This window comes from Pinus tabuliformis, chromosome 8 (genome assembly GCF_031772625.1).
Source record: "Pinus tabuliformis cultivar Carrire ecotype Pingquan chromosome 8, CPIR1, whole genome shotgun sequence".
NCBI lineage: Eukaryota > Viridiplantae > Streptophyta > Pinopsida > Pinales > Pinaceae > Pinus > Pinus tabuliformis.
In genome coordinates this window covers 1,954,166,616-1,954,184,166 of record NC_142294.1, presented here as the reverse complement: position 1 = coordinate 1,954,184,166, position 17,551 = coordinate 1,954,166,616, and positions in this window count along the sequence as shown.

The following is a 17,551-nucleotide window of genomic DNA, read 5'->3' as shown; positions in this document are numbered from 1 at the left end:
CAAGAACTTTCATAAATGGATTGAAAATGATGCACAATCTCATATTGGGTCTATTCGCACTAATAATGGAATATAATACACATCAAATGAATTTGAAAACTATCTTCGCCAACATGGGATCAAACACCAAACAACTGTGCCTTATAATCCCCAACAGAATGGTGTGGCTGAAAGAATGAATAGGACAATCTTAAATATGGTACGCTCCATGCTCTTCTTCAAAAACATATTTGGGCTGATGCTATTCTATGTGTTGCATATATAAAGAATAGATGTCCATCTAATGCTATTAGAAACAAGACTCCATATGAAATGTGGTATGGGCACGTTCCTTCAGTAAAGCATCTCAGGGTCTTTGCTTCCACCTGTTATGCCTTAATACCAAAGGTACATAGAAACAAACTTGGTGCAAGAAGTCGTAAGTGTATCTTCCTGAGGTATTCAAACACCTCCAAAGCATACCGTCTCTATGATAAAGTCAATAAAAAGTTTGTTGTATCTAGAGATGTATTTTTTCTTGAATCATTCAAAACTAACAATGTTGATGAGCGACAACTTGATCGCTTGGATAGATTTTCAAATGCCAAATCATTTCAAGAATTTGATAATCAGATTCCACATCTTGAAGGGGGGATTCCAATACTAGATCAACATGTGGAATCTTCTTCGCATGAAACTCCAACAACGGATGATGCTTTAAGTGATGTGATTGATAGAATTGGGAGACTCAATCTTGATTCAGTTCCAACTCAATCAACGGAACAGCCTGGACCATCTGAGAAAGGTCCTCCAAAGCAGTTGATAAAGACACTTGAAAGTGTTCATCCTGATAAGGTTGGAAAGACAAGAACTAGAAATTCAAACTGGCAAAATGAAGGTGATGTAGATGACTCTAATTCACCTGTTGATATGGATGTTTCTTATGATTGTGAATTGAATTTGTCTACAAATTTTGAACCAACTTCCTTCAAAGAAGTTTCTTCTCATGATGAATGGAAAGAAGCGATGCAAAAGGAGTATGATGCCCTCATAAAGAATGGCACTTGGAAGCCGTTTGATCCTGCATTAGGAACCAAACCAATTGACTGCAAGTGGGTCTACAAGAACAAGTATAAAGTTGATGGCTCACTTGACAAGCACAAAGCCAAGCTTGTGGTAAAAAGTTTTGCACAGAAGGAAGGGGTCGATTATGAGGAGACTTTTGCCCCCACAACAAAATGGGCTACCATCCGAACACTCTTTGAACTAGCAGCTCAGAACGGTTGGAAAGTCCATCAAATGGATGTAAAAACTGCTTTCTTGAATGGAGATCTAAAAGAAAATGTTTTTATGTCCCAGCCGGAAGGATTTGCTATGAAAGGACATGAACATAAATTATGCAAACTTGTGAAATCCTTGTATGGCCTCAAACAAGCATCGCGAGCCTGGTATGAAAAACTAACTGAACATCTTCTCAAACTCAATTTCAAACATTATGATCTTGGTGATGCAACTTTATTTGTCAAGAAAGTTGGAAAAACAGTTGTATATCTTGTGGTATATGTAGATGATCTTTTGATGACGAGGAACAATGAAAGCTACATTACATCCATAAAGAAGGAATTGAGGAAAGGTTTCGAAATGACTGATTTGGGCTATATTCATTACTATCTTGGTATTGAAGTAACTCAACATCCAAAGTTCATATTCCTTTCTCAAAAGAAGTACATTGGAGATCTATTGAATAGGTTTGTCATGACAGAATACAATCCTCTTACTACTCCAATGGAAAAAAACTTAAAGCTCACATCCATTGAAGGAAAAGAATTTGAAGATGCAACAAAGTATAGACAGCTTGTAGGAAGTCTCAACTACCTAACTACTACCAAACCAGACATTTTGTTTGTTGTTGGAATCCTCTCTAGGTTTATGCAAAAACCTTGTGAGGGACATTGGTCTACTGCAAAAAGAGTTCTAAGTTACTTGAAGGGAACTCAAGACTTTGGAATCAAATATACACAAGTGGACGATTTCAGCTTGATTGGATACTTTGATTCAGACTTCGATAGAGACAAAGAAACTGGGGTATCTACTTCAGGTTATGCTATGAGTCTTGGATCAGAAGCTGTCTCCTAGAGATCACGCGAAAAATCAGTTCTAGCAGATTCCACAACAGAAGCAGAATATGTGGCAGCAGTTGAGGCAACAAAAGAAATTGCGTGGCTCAGGAAAATTCTTGAAGATTTGCAAGTAAAACAAGAACAATCAACTCCACTCATGATTGACAATACCTTGGAAATAAAGTTGGCCAAGAACCCAAAGTTCCATGATCAAATGAAGCACATCAATACTAAATATCATCTGATTCGACATCATGTTAAGGCCAAAACAATCCATCTCCACCATTGTTCCACTAATGAGAAAATTGCAGACATCTTCACCAAAGCGCTTGGAAGAGAAAAGCTTGAATGATTCAAAACGATGCTTGGACTCACCAATATCCCTTCAAATTAAGTGGGGGAATGTTGACACATAATCATCAGGATTGGGTGAATAAATGTAACTGATGTAAATAAATAATAAGAAATATGAATAGTCATCGGGAGAAGAAGTACACAGTGTCTCCCTCATGTATATAATAAAGACCAACCTGAAGAAATATATGTAAATTGTTTTGAGGAGTTACTACCTGGTCTGACAGGTTTCTTAAGGCTGACTTGATGGAGGGGTTTATATGACCAAAAAGTAATAATTCTTTCTTGACTTTAAATAGCTCAAGAAGGGTTAGAGTTGACTCAAGACATAATCCTAGAAGCCCACAAAGGAGGCTTGACCTATTGACTATTGACCCAAGCATGAAACCCATGCTTTAATAAGTCAATTTAATAATAAAAATTTATTTTGACAAATGTATGACTCAAGTACATTTATCATTTATGAAGACCGACACTAGTTACTTTCTTCAACATGTTAGAGTCATGCTTCATGATCAATATCTTCCTAAATTCTTATGGGGAGAAGCAGCAATGACAATAGGTTACATCCAAAATAGAAGCCCTCATAGAATTCTTGAAAATATGACTCTAGAAGAAACATTTTCAAGAAGGAAGTCTAATATAAATAATTTTTTAATCTTTGGATGTCTCGTTTACATTCACATTCCAAAAGACAAGAGGAAGAAGTTGGACTCCACTAGCATGAAAGGAATCTTTGTTGGATATAGCTTGTCATCTAAGGCCTACAAAATCTATATTAAGGAAGATCGTTGTATTGAAGTCAACAGAGATGTCATTTTCGATGAAAACATTGCATACAAAAGGTCCAAGGACATTCCCATTGACTCTGATGAAGAAAAAGCACCCCTCTTTGAAGAAGAAGAAGATCATGACAACAATGAAGTACCTAAAATCAATCAAGAATTTGAAGGACCAAGTGAACCTATTCAACAAACTATCATTCCAGAAAATCGAAAAAGGTCAGCATGGTTAAAAGCAACTTTACAAGAAGTTGAAGGTCATGGAGTAGCAAAAGGGACCTTCAGAGAAAGTAAAAGACCTAAAAGATATTCTAGGTATGCAACATATATGACAAAGCTTATTGAAGCAAAACCCTCCACCTATGAACAAGCCGTTGAACATGCAAAATGGAAGAAAACAATGTAAGAAGAATACCAATCTATTATGAAGAATGGAGTTTGGGAAATTGTTCCTAGACCTAGTGACAAATCAATTGTCACTTCCAAATGGATTTATAAAATCAAACATGCAGTAGATGGGAGCATTGATAAATACAAGGCAAGATTTGTAGCTAGAGGTTTCTCTCAAAAGGAAGGGATTGACTATGAAGAAACTTTTGCTCCTACCACCAAGTACACTACTATTAGATCTTTGTTTTCTTTAGCTGCCACTATGGGATGGAATATCCATCAAATGGATGTCAAAACAACATTCTTGAATGGAACTATAGACAAAGAAGTATATATTGAGCAACCTCAAGGATTTGAGATCCATAGCAGAGAAACTAATGTTTGTAGATTGAAAAAGACATTATATGGCTTGAAACAAGCTCCTAGAGCTTGGTATGCAAGAATGGATGCCTATTTATTAAGAATTGGATTTGTCAAAACATCTACAGATTCAAATCTCTATATCAAGATAGTCAAGAATGAACTTGTCACCATACTATTATATGTGGATGACTTACTTATTACAAGTGTAGAACATTGAATTCAAGAGTGTAAGGAGATGTTTGCAGCTGAGTTTGAAATGAAGGACTTTGGGCTAATGCATTATTATTTCGGCTTGAGAGTTTGGCAGAAACCAGACGAAATATATCTTGGTCAAGGAAAATATGTGATCAAGATCTTGCAAAAGATTGGCATGATGGATAGTAAATCCACGACAACTCCCATGATCACAAATGTGAACAAGTTGAAGGATTCAAATTCTAATCTTGTTGATCCCACAAGCTAGCGTCAGTTGGTTGGCTACCTAATGTACGTGGTAAATTCTAGAGCTGAAATATGTTATGCAATAAATGTCCTCAGTCAATTTCAGTTGGAGCCGCATCATGATCATTGGGTAGTTGCCAAACAAATCTTGAGATACCTACGTGGAACAATTCATCACTATCTAAAATATGATGGCAATGAGATTCTATTATCAGGATTTACAAAATCTGATTGGGATGGCAATGAGATAAATGGAAGAAGCACTATCGGTAGTTGCTTTAATTTAGGATCTGCTATGATCTCATGGATGAGTCGAAAACAAGACTATGTTGCTTTGAGTAGTGTTGATGTAATGACCAAAAGTCGATTATGCAGCGAAAATATTTAAAATACTTCAAAGACATAAATGTCCATAGTAATACATGTAATTGTATATTGAATTGATGTAAGATATGAGATATGAGATCATTACAAATGAGAATGAGGGCATGTTTATATACCCTAGGCAAGGGTCGTTTCATGAATGGTCATGTCTCTAAGACATACATCTTCATTACTAACTAATTAACCATTAGTTAATTAATTATTATTTATTTATATTTATATTTATTATTTTTATATGAATTATAGTCATATCATTGTCTCCCTTCAAGGAGATTTGTCCTCAAATCATACTGAGAATATCTTCTCATCTCCGAACTTTCATCTTCGTTGATACAAGATGATATGATGTTTTGAGTGATAGACAAAATTGTCATACTAAGAACAGATTGGACCATCCTACATTAATCTTTTGTGGAATCTTCTGATCTCTGAAACTTTGTGATGAATACTTATTGTAGGATCGGATTTTGTAAACTTTAGTATTCTTGGGAACATAAATTTTTCGTTTATGTTCTGAGTAATACTGGTACGTATATTGATTGGAAAGTCTGCTCTTGTGATTCCGATGTCAATAAATAGTTTTTTTAGTTGGACTTTCACTTATCATGTTAGTGGTTGTTTCCTGATTTCCTTCAAGTGTTGTTGTTGTTAAGTTGGCTACTGAATCATCATTTGGAATGTTCATCGTTTGAACTGCAAATTCTACATGTGTTTTCACTTCAGCAGGTTTATCCTCTGCTTCAGTTACGATTTTCACTGAATCGGTATTTGTTTCTTTATTTCAACTTGGACTGAAATGACTAAAGGCTTCGATACTACTTCTTGGAGTTGTTCTAACTTGTCATTTAGTGATATCTTGTCACTTGTAAGCTTCTTTATTTGTGTAAGTAAGGCTTGGTTATGATTCCTTAGATGTGAAAGTCCGCCATTTTCTGAATTTTTGACTTTGTCCTTAGTATTTCTTTCTTTATCTTTTAAATTTTTTATTTACTCTAATAATTTTTCATTAAGGGTTTTTAGGCACAATTTCCTTTCCTTTTTCTGATAAATTATCCTTTAGTTCCTTATCAGAACTTTCATTTTCTTGTTTTAGTCTTTGTTTCTTAACCTTAGACTTTTTTATCTGTGAAAGTAATTTCTCATTGTGGTCCCTTAGACACCAAATTTCTTCATTGTTTTTTGTTGATTTTTCATAAAACAAATCTTCGAGATATTTATATTTCTTTTCGAATACTTCATTCTTTTGTTGAAGTTTTGTGATTTCTTCCTTTAATCATTTTATTTGCATCGGTTCATTGTCTTGATGTTCTTTTGTACTAAATAATCTTCCACACCTTGGACAACATAAATTGCACCTTTTTTAAATATATGTATATGCAATTTCGTCTAAACAGCGTGGACATTTAGTTCAAAATAGTGATTGTTGTGTGGGACTCATCTTGACTACTTTCATTATTTTCGAATTAAGCTCCATTTTTCTTAACTTGATAACCTTCCTTGGTAATTTAATATATATATATATATATATTCTCAACAATTGTTTTTTTCTTTTAAACTTTCTTATTTTTTTATAATTTTTTCTAACTTTTCTTTTTTCTTTTTTCTTTTTACGAACTTTTTTTTCTATATATATTTATAATCTTTTTTTTTGAAAAGTTACGACCCTAGTGAAACGTGACTATTCACCTCTTTGGGGTATAATATAAAATATATGTCCACCTATGTGTTTTTTACTTTGTTAATCTTCTCATTGTAAAAAGTAAAACTTATCATTCACATAAAGAGATTTTGTATTCATTTTGTTTTTCTTTTACCTCGAAAATATCATGGGCAATTACCATGGCTAGCTAAAACCACGATTTTGTAAACCACTAAATGAAGAATCAAGATAATCTTATCTACTCTTTCTTCTCTTACGTATAGTTTTAAATATATTTGGAAAGATTCCCTTTTAACTTTATCATGCACGTTTTATCAATAATGTAGAACATTTTTATATATATGAATGTTCTCCTTCAAAATTTACATTGGACTATTTTTTTATAGTATATTTTTTATATGATTTTTTTCTTTAATTTTTTTCTATTTTTTTTATTCTTTATATGTAGTTTTTTTACTTTTTCTATTTTGTTTAATGGTCAAAGCTCTGAATGACGAACCTGGTGAAACAGAGAAACTCCAACTTTGTGTAGAAAAAAACTTGAATTGTGATGACAACAAGGTTGACGAAGGATTAATGGCCAAAGGTCAGATCAGACTGGTTCTCTTTAGCGGTTGAATTTCCAAAGGATCAAACACCTATGAGACCAATGTAATGAACAAGGTTTGTATACTCAAATGATTGCTCTGATACCAATGTAACAACCAAAAGTCGTATACGCAGCGGAAATCTTTAAAATACTTCAAAGACATAATGTCCATTGTAAGACACGTACCTGTATATTGATTATTGTATATTGAATTGACGTAAGATATGAGATTATTACAAATGAGAATGAGGGTCTGCTTATATACCCTAGACAGATTCCCTTTCATCAATGGTCATATCTCTAACACGTCTCTTCATTACTAACTAACTAATCATTAGTTAATTAATAATCATTTATTATTATTATTTATATTTATATTTATTATTTTTATATGAATTATATTCATAGCAGTTGAAGTTGAATATGATGCAGCTTGTGAGGTTGGAAAAGTTGTCTGGCTTAGGAAGTTTCTTACATACCTATTTGGAGGACCTATGGATCCTACCGTGATATTTTGTGACAACAAGAGTAGCATACGGTTGATTGAGGATCTTGTGTTTCATGCTAGAACAAAGCACATAAATAATAAGTACCATTATATTAGAAGTTTGGTATAAGATGGGGTTGTAAAGCTACAGTATGTCTCGACGGAGGAACAAGTAGCCAATATTTTGACTAAATCTCTCCCCAACAAGAAACTTGAGTATTTGAGAAGCAAGCTTGGATTAGTTGATATTTGATTGAGAGGGAGAGATGACGAGTTGTTGTACCTTAGGCTAATAAGCCTGTATGATGGTACTTAGGGTTGGTATCTTGGCAAGTAGCCTAAAAGATACCTAGATCCTTGGTTGAGTTTATGTCTTGGCAGGTAGCCTAGATGACACCTGGATCCTTGTTGAGTTAGTGTCTTGGCAGGTAGCCGAGATGACACCTGGATCCCTGTTGAGTTGGTGTCTTAGTAGGTAGCCTATATTACCCCTGGATCCCGGTTGAATTGGTACCTTGGCAAGTAGGCTTGATGGTACCTAGATCCTATTGTTATTAAATCTTGCACCTGCAACATGAGGCAAGAAAATCTCCCTAGAGACAACTTCTAGGTTGATTGTAACCTAGTTCCTAGGACATCTTAAATAGAGGAGTGCATGAAAGATTATATGTGAGGAGGTATTAGCACTCCAATTGTCACGTAAAAAAGGAAATAAGAGGGGTTTGGTTCAATATGCCTTCAATGAGGTAGGTTCAGGCCAACTCATGGATCTAAATATCGGGGGTGTATTTGGGAACAATCTCAAAGAGAAATGGTCTCTTCTTCTGTTGGCCGACACACAACAATGAGACAGCTTATAAAAACATAATTTATAGAAATGGTGGAGAGGAGGAAAGGAGGGAGGGAAGTAGATGCATAGCGTTATAAAAAACATAATCCTAGGCCACAATATTCAAGCAGAAAGTTGAACTCGATGGATAAGGTTGTAAACAACACAGAATCCTAAACCATGGTTTTCTGGTGAAATGATAGAAAGGGGGGAATGCAAAAGAAGGTTTCAGATCAAACATGACATGGGTATCATTCTCTGCCAAAAGCTAACATAGATGTAGACTAATACAGGTCCTACAGGTTAATCAAATGCACAAGTAAATCTGTAATTTACAGGCACTGCAATGCTAGTGAATAACACATAGGTCTGTGACAAACACAGGTACTGTCTTCTATGAGCAACTAAGATAAATCCATAGATTGAAGAGGAACCAACTGCATTCATTACACTATTTCAAAGGAAGAAAAACACAAATGAAATGAGATTACCTGGGGGGAACATGCTGCACATTAATCATGCTTGGAATCAACAGGGAAACACCATTTATCTCAAAAAATCCAAATAACCAATCCATACATTCAACACGATATTAGTGAATCCCCCATGAATAAATATATTAGAACCAACTGGCATCACAGAACTCAGACCCTACAGGTGAGAAATTCTGGGACCCTTGTATAATATTGCTTCCCCCTATTTATAAGAGGAGGGGGAGCATGAATTACAGTGTACAAAATATATGAGCCTAAGCCCCAACTGTCATGCTAGACTAGTTGTCTTGGTCAGTGTTGGGTTTTGTTTCCCCAAAAAGATTACAATCAGGATCGAATCCCTTTCTTGGAAATAAACAGAGATAAATGCACAGAGAAAGAAAACAGAAAGGGGAAGGATGAGGTGTCCCCTTGTTGTTTTAGTGGAGGCCCCCTAATCAAGCCACATCCCTATCATGATGCGTTCCACTTGCTGCTTGGCTGGTTTCTATCAATTCTGCCTTAACTGCTTGCTTGACCTGTTCAGTGGAATAGGGAACGGAGTGGGAAAGTCGTGTGCCCGAGCGGTCATTTTCCCAGTAACAGAGTGGAGCACCATGTCGTGCCATTAAGACTTCCTAAGTCCCCCCCCCCCAATACTGATTTGCAGCAGCGCCATGCTCCATTAAAGTCCTTAGTTGCCAGATCTTTGTGACAACACTCTCTGTGCAACACAATCACGGGCCTTTAACATTAAAAACAAACGAATAGGCGGGCATTTTTAATTTCCCCTTTGCCCCTATACTTTCATTTTATTCATTCATGTGATCGGGGGCCTGAACCAAGCACTTAGCCCTTCAAGCACTAAGGCTCTCAACTGTTGCGTGGGGGCCTTCTCCTTTGTTATCGCAAATCCACATATCAGCGCTTTAAACCTCGCCTTACCTTTTTCCTTGGAGCAGGCCGACAATCCGGACGTGAGGTCCATATAGCCCCTGCCCTAATCATTAGTCGCATTCGGGGAGGAGTCTCGCATATCGCAATCGCTCTACACCAATGTCTTAAGCTTTTTCCCCTTTACAGCGACGATCACCGATCTACGGGGTGATGTCATCACTACCACGTGTCACATTGTGAGTGGTCACACATGGCACCTAGAAATGGACCAATGTCACCCCTGAAAACACTGAAACCGGGTGACACGTGTCCTCTGCCACATCATCAACCATACTGCCACGTCACTGCTGACGTCAACTGCCTTGTCATCTCAGAGGACCAATCAGAGGCCGCCACGTGGCCCACTGGAGGAGAGAGAAAAGGGCCTGCCCGGCCTTGTTTTGTAAGCATTTCTTGTGTTAAACTTTTCTCGGCCCCCCGGCGACGCACCACTTTATCGCATGATCGGCAGTTTGCAAGTCTTTTGAACATTCGGAACACCGCAGATCATCGATATCGCAAGACTGCAATATCGACCTTCGACGCCGAGAACCTCCGGTAACCGTAGTTTTGTGCCCCAAGAATCCTGTTGATGGTCGATATGCGATATATGATGTGCACAGACCCATCAAACACCGATATGCAATATCGGCGATCAGCGAATCATTGTTTTTCATTTTGCCCGTGTTCCTTGCCTACCGGAAAGCCTAATCTGCGATTACGATAAGCCTCCCGGGCCCCGACTATGATTTACCTCCACAATTAGTCATTTTCTTGGTTTGCTGGCCTTTTCCAAGGTAAACTTCAAAATGCCTTAACTTCTACTCCAGGAGTCCATTTTTGGACTTCCATATATCGTTGGGAAGCTCTTTCCGAGCACTGTATATTGGGGCTTTAAACCTCGCTTTACCCTTTTCCTAGAGCAAACCGACAGTCTAGATGTGGGGTCCATATAGACCTACCCTAGTCATTTATTGCATCCGGGGAGTCCCGCATATCTCAATCGCTCTGCACCAATGTCTTAAGCTTTTTCCCCTTAGCAATTACGATTGTCAATCTGCAAGGTGATGTCACCACTGCCACATGTCACCTTATGAGTGTGACACGTGGCACCTGGAAATGGCCCCATGTCACCCCTAAAAACAATGAAACCATGTGACATGTGTCCTCTGCCACGTCATCAATCGTACTACCAGGTCACTGCTAACGTTAGCTGCCCTGTCATCTCAGAGGACCAATCAGAGGCCGCCACATGGCCCCCTGGAGGAGAGAGAAAAGGGCCTGCCTGACCCTATTTTGTAAGCCTTTCCTGTGTTAAAATTTTCTCGGCCCCCCGGCAATGCACCACTTTATCGCATGAGTGGCGGTTTGCAAGTCTTTTGAACTTTCGGAAACCCGCCAATCGTCGATATCGTGTGACTGCGACACTGCTATACCGACCCTCGACACTGAGAACTTCCAATAACCATAGTTCTGTGCCCCAAGGATCCTGTCGATATGCAATATATGTTGTGCCTAGACCTGCCGACTGTCGATATGAAATATCGGCAATCAGCAGATCACTTTATTTCATTCCGCACATGTTCCTTGCCTGTCGGAAAGCCAGAGCTGCGATTTCAATAAGCCTCCCAAGTCCCGATTGAGATTTACCTCCACACTTAGTCATTTTCTTGGTTTGTTGGGCTTTTCCAAGGTAAATTTCAAAATGCCTTAACTTCGAGCAGTACGCAATGGAGAGGGACTGATTAAGCTCTAATAGCTTTTGTGGCTCAGAATTTGGCATAAAACTTCATTGTTATTGGGAATTTGAAGCAACTGGTGACTAAAAAAGCAGTGAGTGACAAACACTACTTGTCTCTTCAACTTTGGCCTTTTCAAGAAAATCCTTTTGTTGGGATATTTTTCTCCACTTGCTGGAAAACAACTCCTCCTGAACTTCCGCGACCATCTCTTCCTCTTCTAAATAATTTGAATCACAAATTGGAGGAGGGTCTTGGTCTTGTTCTCCATGTGAAGGGTGTGCGTTGTGAACTGGAGCCTCTTTGTTGACCTCCTGATCAGATTCCTCTTCTTGATGAGCTTCCCCTGACTGGAAGTGTTGTGGATCTGCATCACTTGACTCTCCAGTCGAGTCGTATTCATCACAGGAATGAGAAACATCTAGTTCGGCCGAATCAGACCCCTAAGGGTTTGTTGGCAGCTCAGTGATATTTCTTTCTTCATTTTCCAGCTCAGTGAGTGATGCTTCTTGATGCAAGTAGATGTTTTCTTGGAGTGGAGCTCCGCAAACATCTTCAACAAGGTCTTCAACCTCGGGAATGTCTTCATCGTTAAAATGTGTGCAACAATCTTCAAAAAGAGCATTCGGTGGATATAGTACTCTACAGTAGTGGTTGAATGCTATATGAAAATTTTTTAGGGAAGGTATGCTGCCACGAGGTATTGTTCCATACCAAACTCTAGCATCCCCCTCTAAAGAATACATGAATAACTTCATTTGTACATCTTCAAGGAAGATACCTTGTTGTATCATGCATTCATGAAACTCTTCGAGGTGTTGGTCAGGCCTTCTCTTTGTACTCCCACTAAATCTAGGCAAATAGCTATCCCACTCATGAAATGAAGGGACATGATGGGGAGATCTAGCAATAGAAGAAAGATCCAGTGGGGCGAAGTTGTTGACCAGGAATGTAGGAAGGGCCATCTTGAAAACCTCCCTATATGAGTGATTTCAGCTTCAAAAGCAAGGATAGTTTTGGGCTATTATAGCATCTTGTGAGTATGGGGATGCTTGAAAGCCAGGATGGTCAAATAGAGATATGGACAATGGAGTCGCCAAGATGTTTACCATAAAATTGATAGTGGAGTCACCAAGGTGAGAGATCTTCAAACCACACTTCCTTTGCTCACCTAACAGAAGAAAATGTATAACTTTGTCGTACCCAGGGAAAAATATTTTAATCTGTTCCCCGGCAACGGCGCCAGAAAGATGTTGTCGCTAAATCTTGCACTTGCAGCATGAGGCAAGGAAAGCTCCCTAGAGACAGCCTCTAGGTTGATTGTGGACCAGTGCCTAGGACATATTAAATAGAGAAGTGCATGAAAGATTATATGTGAGGGGTTATCAGTGCTCCAATTGTCACGTAAAAAAGGAAATAAGAGGGGATTGGTTCAATATGCCTTCAATGAAGTAGGTTCAAGCCAACTCATGGATCCAAATGCTAGGGGTATATTTGGGGCAATCTCAAAGAGAAATGGCCTCTTCTTCTAGTGGCCGACACACAACAATGAGACAACTTAAAATTGAAGTTGTAAAAATGGTGGAGAGGAGGAAAGGAAGGAGGGAAGTAGATGCATAGGGTTGTAACAAACAGAATCCTAGGAAACAATGTTCCAGCAGAAAGTGGAATTCGATGGATAGGGCTGTAAACAACACAGAATCCTAAACCATGGTTTTCCGGTGAAATGATAGAAATAGAGGAGTGCAAAAGAAGGTTTCAGATCAAACATGACATGGGTATCATTCTCTACCAAAAGCTAACGTAGATCTGGACTAATACAGGTCCTACAGGTTAATCAAATGCACAAGTAAATATGTAATTTTACAGGTATTGCAATGCTAGTGAATAACACATATAGGTCTGTGATAAGCACAGGTATTGTCTTCTATGAGAAGCTAAGATAAATCCATAGATTGAAGAGGAACCAACTGCATTCATTATACTATTTCAAAGGAAGAAAAACACAGATGAAATGAGATTACCGAGAGGAACATGCTGCACATTAATCATGCTTGGAATCAACAGGGAAACACCATTTATCTCAAAGGGTCCAAATAACCAGTCCATACATTCAACACGATATCAGTGAAGCCCCCATGAATAAACATATTAGAACCAAATGGCATCACAGAACTCAGACCCTGCAAGTGACAAATTATGGGACCCTTGTATAATATTGCTTCCCCCTATTTATAAGAGGGGGAGTTGGAATTACAGTGTACAAAATATTTGAGCCTGAGCCCTAGCTATCATGCTAGACTAGTTGTCTCGGTCAGTCTTAGGCTCTGTTGCCCCAAAAAGATTACAATCGGGATCAAATCCCTTTCTCGGAAATAAATAGAGATAAATGCACAAAGAAAGAAAACGGAAAGGTGAAGGAGGAGGCATCCCCTTGCTGTTTCAGTGGAGGCCCCTGATCAAGCCACATCCCTGTCGTGATGTGTTCCACTTGTTGCTTGGCCGGTTTCTATCAATTATGCCTTAACTGCCTGAGTGACCTATTCGGTGGAATAGGGAGCGGAGTGGGAAAGTCATGTGCTCGAGCGGTCGTTTTCCGTGTAACAGAGTGGAGCACCATGTCATGCCATTAAGACTTCCTGAGTTCCCCCCATATTGATCTGCAGCAATGCCATGCTCCATTAAAGTCCTTAGTCGTCGGCCCATCTGCCCATTTAACTCTTTGTGGCAGCACTGTCCACGCAACATAGTCGTCGACCTTTAACATTAAAAACAGATGAACAGGCGAGCGTTTTTAATTTCCCCTTTGGCCCCTATACTTTCAATTTATTCATTCATGTGATCGGGGGCCTGAACCAAGCGCTTAGCCCTTCAGGCGCTAAGGCTCTCAACTATCGCGTGGGGGCCTTCTCCTTTGTTATCACAAATCTACATATCGGCACCTTAAACCTCGCTTTACCCTTTTCCTTGGAGCGGGTTGACAGTCCGAACATGAGGTCCACATAGACCCAACCCTAGTCATTTATCACATCCGGGGAGGAGTCCCGCATATCGCAATCGCTCTGCACCCAATGTCTTAAGATTTTTCCCCTCAACAGCTGCGGTCGCCGATTTGCGGGGTGACATCATCATTGCCACATGTCACCTTATGAGTGGTGACACATGGCACCCTTAAATGGCCCCATGTCACCCCTGAAAACACTAAAATTGGGTGACACGTGTTCTCTGCCACATCATCAACCATACTGCCATGTCACTTCTCACATCAGCTACCCTGTCAACTGAGAGGACCAATCAAAGTCTACCACGTGGCCTCTTGGAGGAGAGAGAAAAGGGCCTGCCCGGCCCTGTTTTGTAAGCCTTTCCTGGGTTAAAATTTTCTCAACCCCCGACGATGCACCACTTTATCGCATGATCGGCGGTTTGTGAGTCTTTTGAACTTTCGAACCCCGCCGATCATTGACATCATGGGACTGTGATATCAGCCTTCGGCACCAAGAACCGTCGATAACCATAGTTATGTGCCCCAAGGATCCTGTTGATGGCCGATATGCGATATATGTTGTGCTCGAACCGTCGATTGCCGATATGTGATATCGAGAATCAGCAGATCGTTGTTTTTCATTAGCTTGTGTTCCTTGCCTGCCGGAAAGCCCAATCTGCAATTGCGATAAGCCTCCCGGGTCCTGATTGCGATTTACCTCCACACTTAGTCATTTTCTTGGTTTGTTGGGCTTTTCCAAGGTAAACTTCGAAATGACTTAACTTCTGCTCCAAGAGTCCCTTTTTGGACTTCCATATACCGTTGGGAAGCTCTTTCCAAGCACTACGCAATGGAAAGGGACCGATTAAGCTCTGGTAGCTTCTGTGGCTCAGAATTTGGCATCAAACTTCACTACTATTGGGCATTTGAAGCAACTCGTGACTAAAAAAGGCAGTGAGTGACAACATTGGTTCCTACTGGGGACAGTGACTTGCAGAAAAGGTGCTAAGAACTTGCAGACCAGTATCCTTCACCATTGGGCATGGAGTCAGTAATATATGAGCTTTATAATTAGCTAAATCTCCATGGGAGTTTCCTCTGGAATCTAAAATACAAAAAATAAAAATTCTAACAACTGAAAAGTAAATGCTCAGCTAGTGAGCTTATTTATGTACAATCCTACTTATGCACAGTACTTAATTCAGTTAAGTATGTTCAACTCTCCAATAGAGCCAGTCCAGCATAAGAATACTGGACCATATGCTTTCACATTGTTGAAAAACAAAAGATTAAAACAAGCAGGTACCATAAAAAATCTTCAAATACAAGACGTGATACAAGCCATTGAAAGAACCTTTGTGGATGGCTTAAGAATAGGCTCATGTACTCAGCCACAGGGTCATGGAATAGACAATGAATGTTTGCAGCAACGCCTTCTTCACTTATGGTCTGCTGACCAATATCCTCTCGGCCAGGGTAGCCACAAACACTACTTGGCTCTTTAGCTTTGGCCTTTTCAAGAAACCCTGCCGCTAGGAGCTTTTTCTCCACTTGCTGGCAAACAACTCCTTCTAAACTTCTGCGACCATCTCTTCCTCTTCTGAATAGTTTGAATCACAAATTGGAGGAGGGTCTTGGTCTTGTTCTCCATGTGAAGTGTGTGCGTTGTGAACTGGAGCCTCTTTGTTGACCTCCTAATCAACCCCCTCTTCTTGTGTAGTTGCCCCTGACTAGAAGCATTGTGGATCTGCATCGCTTGACTCTCTAGCCAAGTCGTATTCATTAAAGGAAGGAGAAACATCCAGTTCGGCTGAATCAGACCCCTAAGGGTTTGTTGGTAGCTAAGTGATATTTATTTCTTCACTTTCTAGCTCAGTGGGCGATGCTTCTTGATGTAAGTAGATGTTTTCCTGGAGTGGAGCTCCGCAAACATCTTCAGCAAGGTCTTCAAACTCGGGAATGTCTTCATCGTTAAAATTTTCACAGCAATCTTCAAAAAGAGCAATCGGTGGATATAGTACTCTGCAATAGTGGTTGAATGCTATATGAAAACTTTTTAGAGAAGGTATGCTGCCACGAGGTATTGTTCATTTGTACATGAATAAATTCACTTGTACATCTTCAAGGAAGATACCTTGTTGTATCATGCATTCATGAAACTCTTCTAGGTGTTGGTTAGGCCTTCTCTTTGTACTCCCATTGAATCTAGGAAAATAGCTATCCCAGTCATGAAATGAAGGGACATGATGGGGAGAACCAGCAATAGAAGAAAGATCCAATGAGGTAAATTTGTTGACCAGGAATGCAGGAAGGGCCATTTTGAAAACCTCCCTATATGAGTGATTTCGGCTTCAAAAGAAGGGATAGTTTTGGGTTGTTGTAGCATCTGAGTGAGTATAGAGTTGCTTGAAAGCTAGGATGGTCAAATCGAGATATGGACAATGGATTCGCCAAGATGTTTACCGTAAAATTGACAGTGGAGTCGCCAAGGTGAGAGATCTTCAACCCACACTTCCTTTGCTCACCTAACAGAGGAAATGTAAAACTTTGTCGTACCCAGGGAAAAATATTATAATATGTTCCCTAGCAACGGCGCCAGAAAGATGTTGTCGCTAAATCTTGCACCTGCAGCACAAGTGCAGCATGAGGCAAGGAAAGCTCCCTGGAGACATCCTCTAGGTTGATTGTAGACCAGTGCCTAGGACATCTTAAATAGAGGAGTGCGCGAAATATTATATGTGAGGGGTTATCAGCTCTCCAATTGTCACGTAAAAAAGGAAATAAGAGGGGTTTGGTTCAATATGCCTTCAATGAGGTACATTCAGGCCAACTCATGGATCCAAATGATGGGGGTATATTTGGGGCAATGTCAAAGAGAAATCGCCTCTTCTTCTGGTGGCCGACACACAACAATGAGGCAGCTTAAAACTAAAGTTGTAGAAATGGTGGAGAGGAGGAAAGGAAGGAGGGAAGTAGATGCATAGGGCTATAACAAACAGAATCCTCCACAACAATGTTCCAGCAGAAAGTGGAATTCGATGG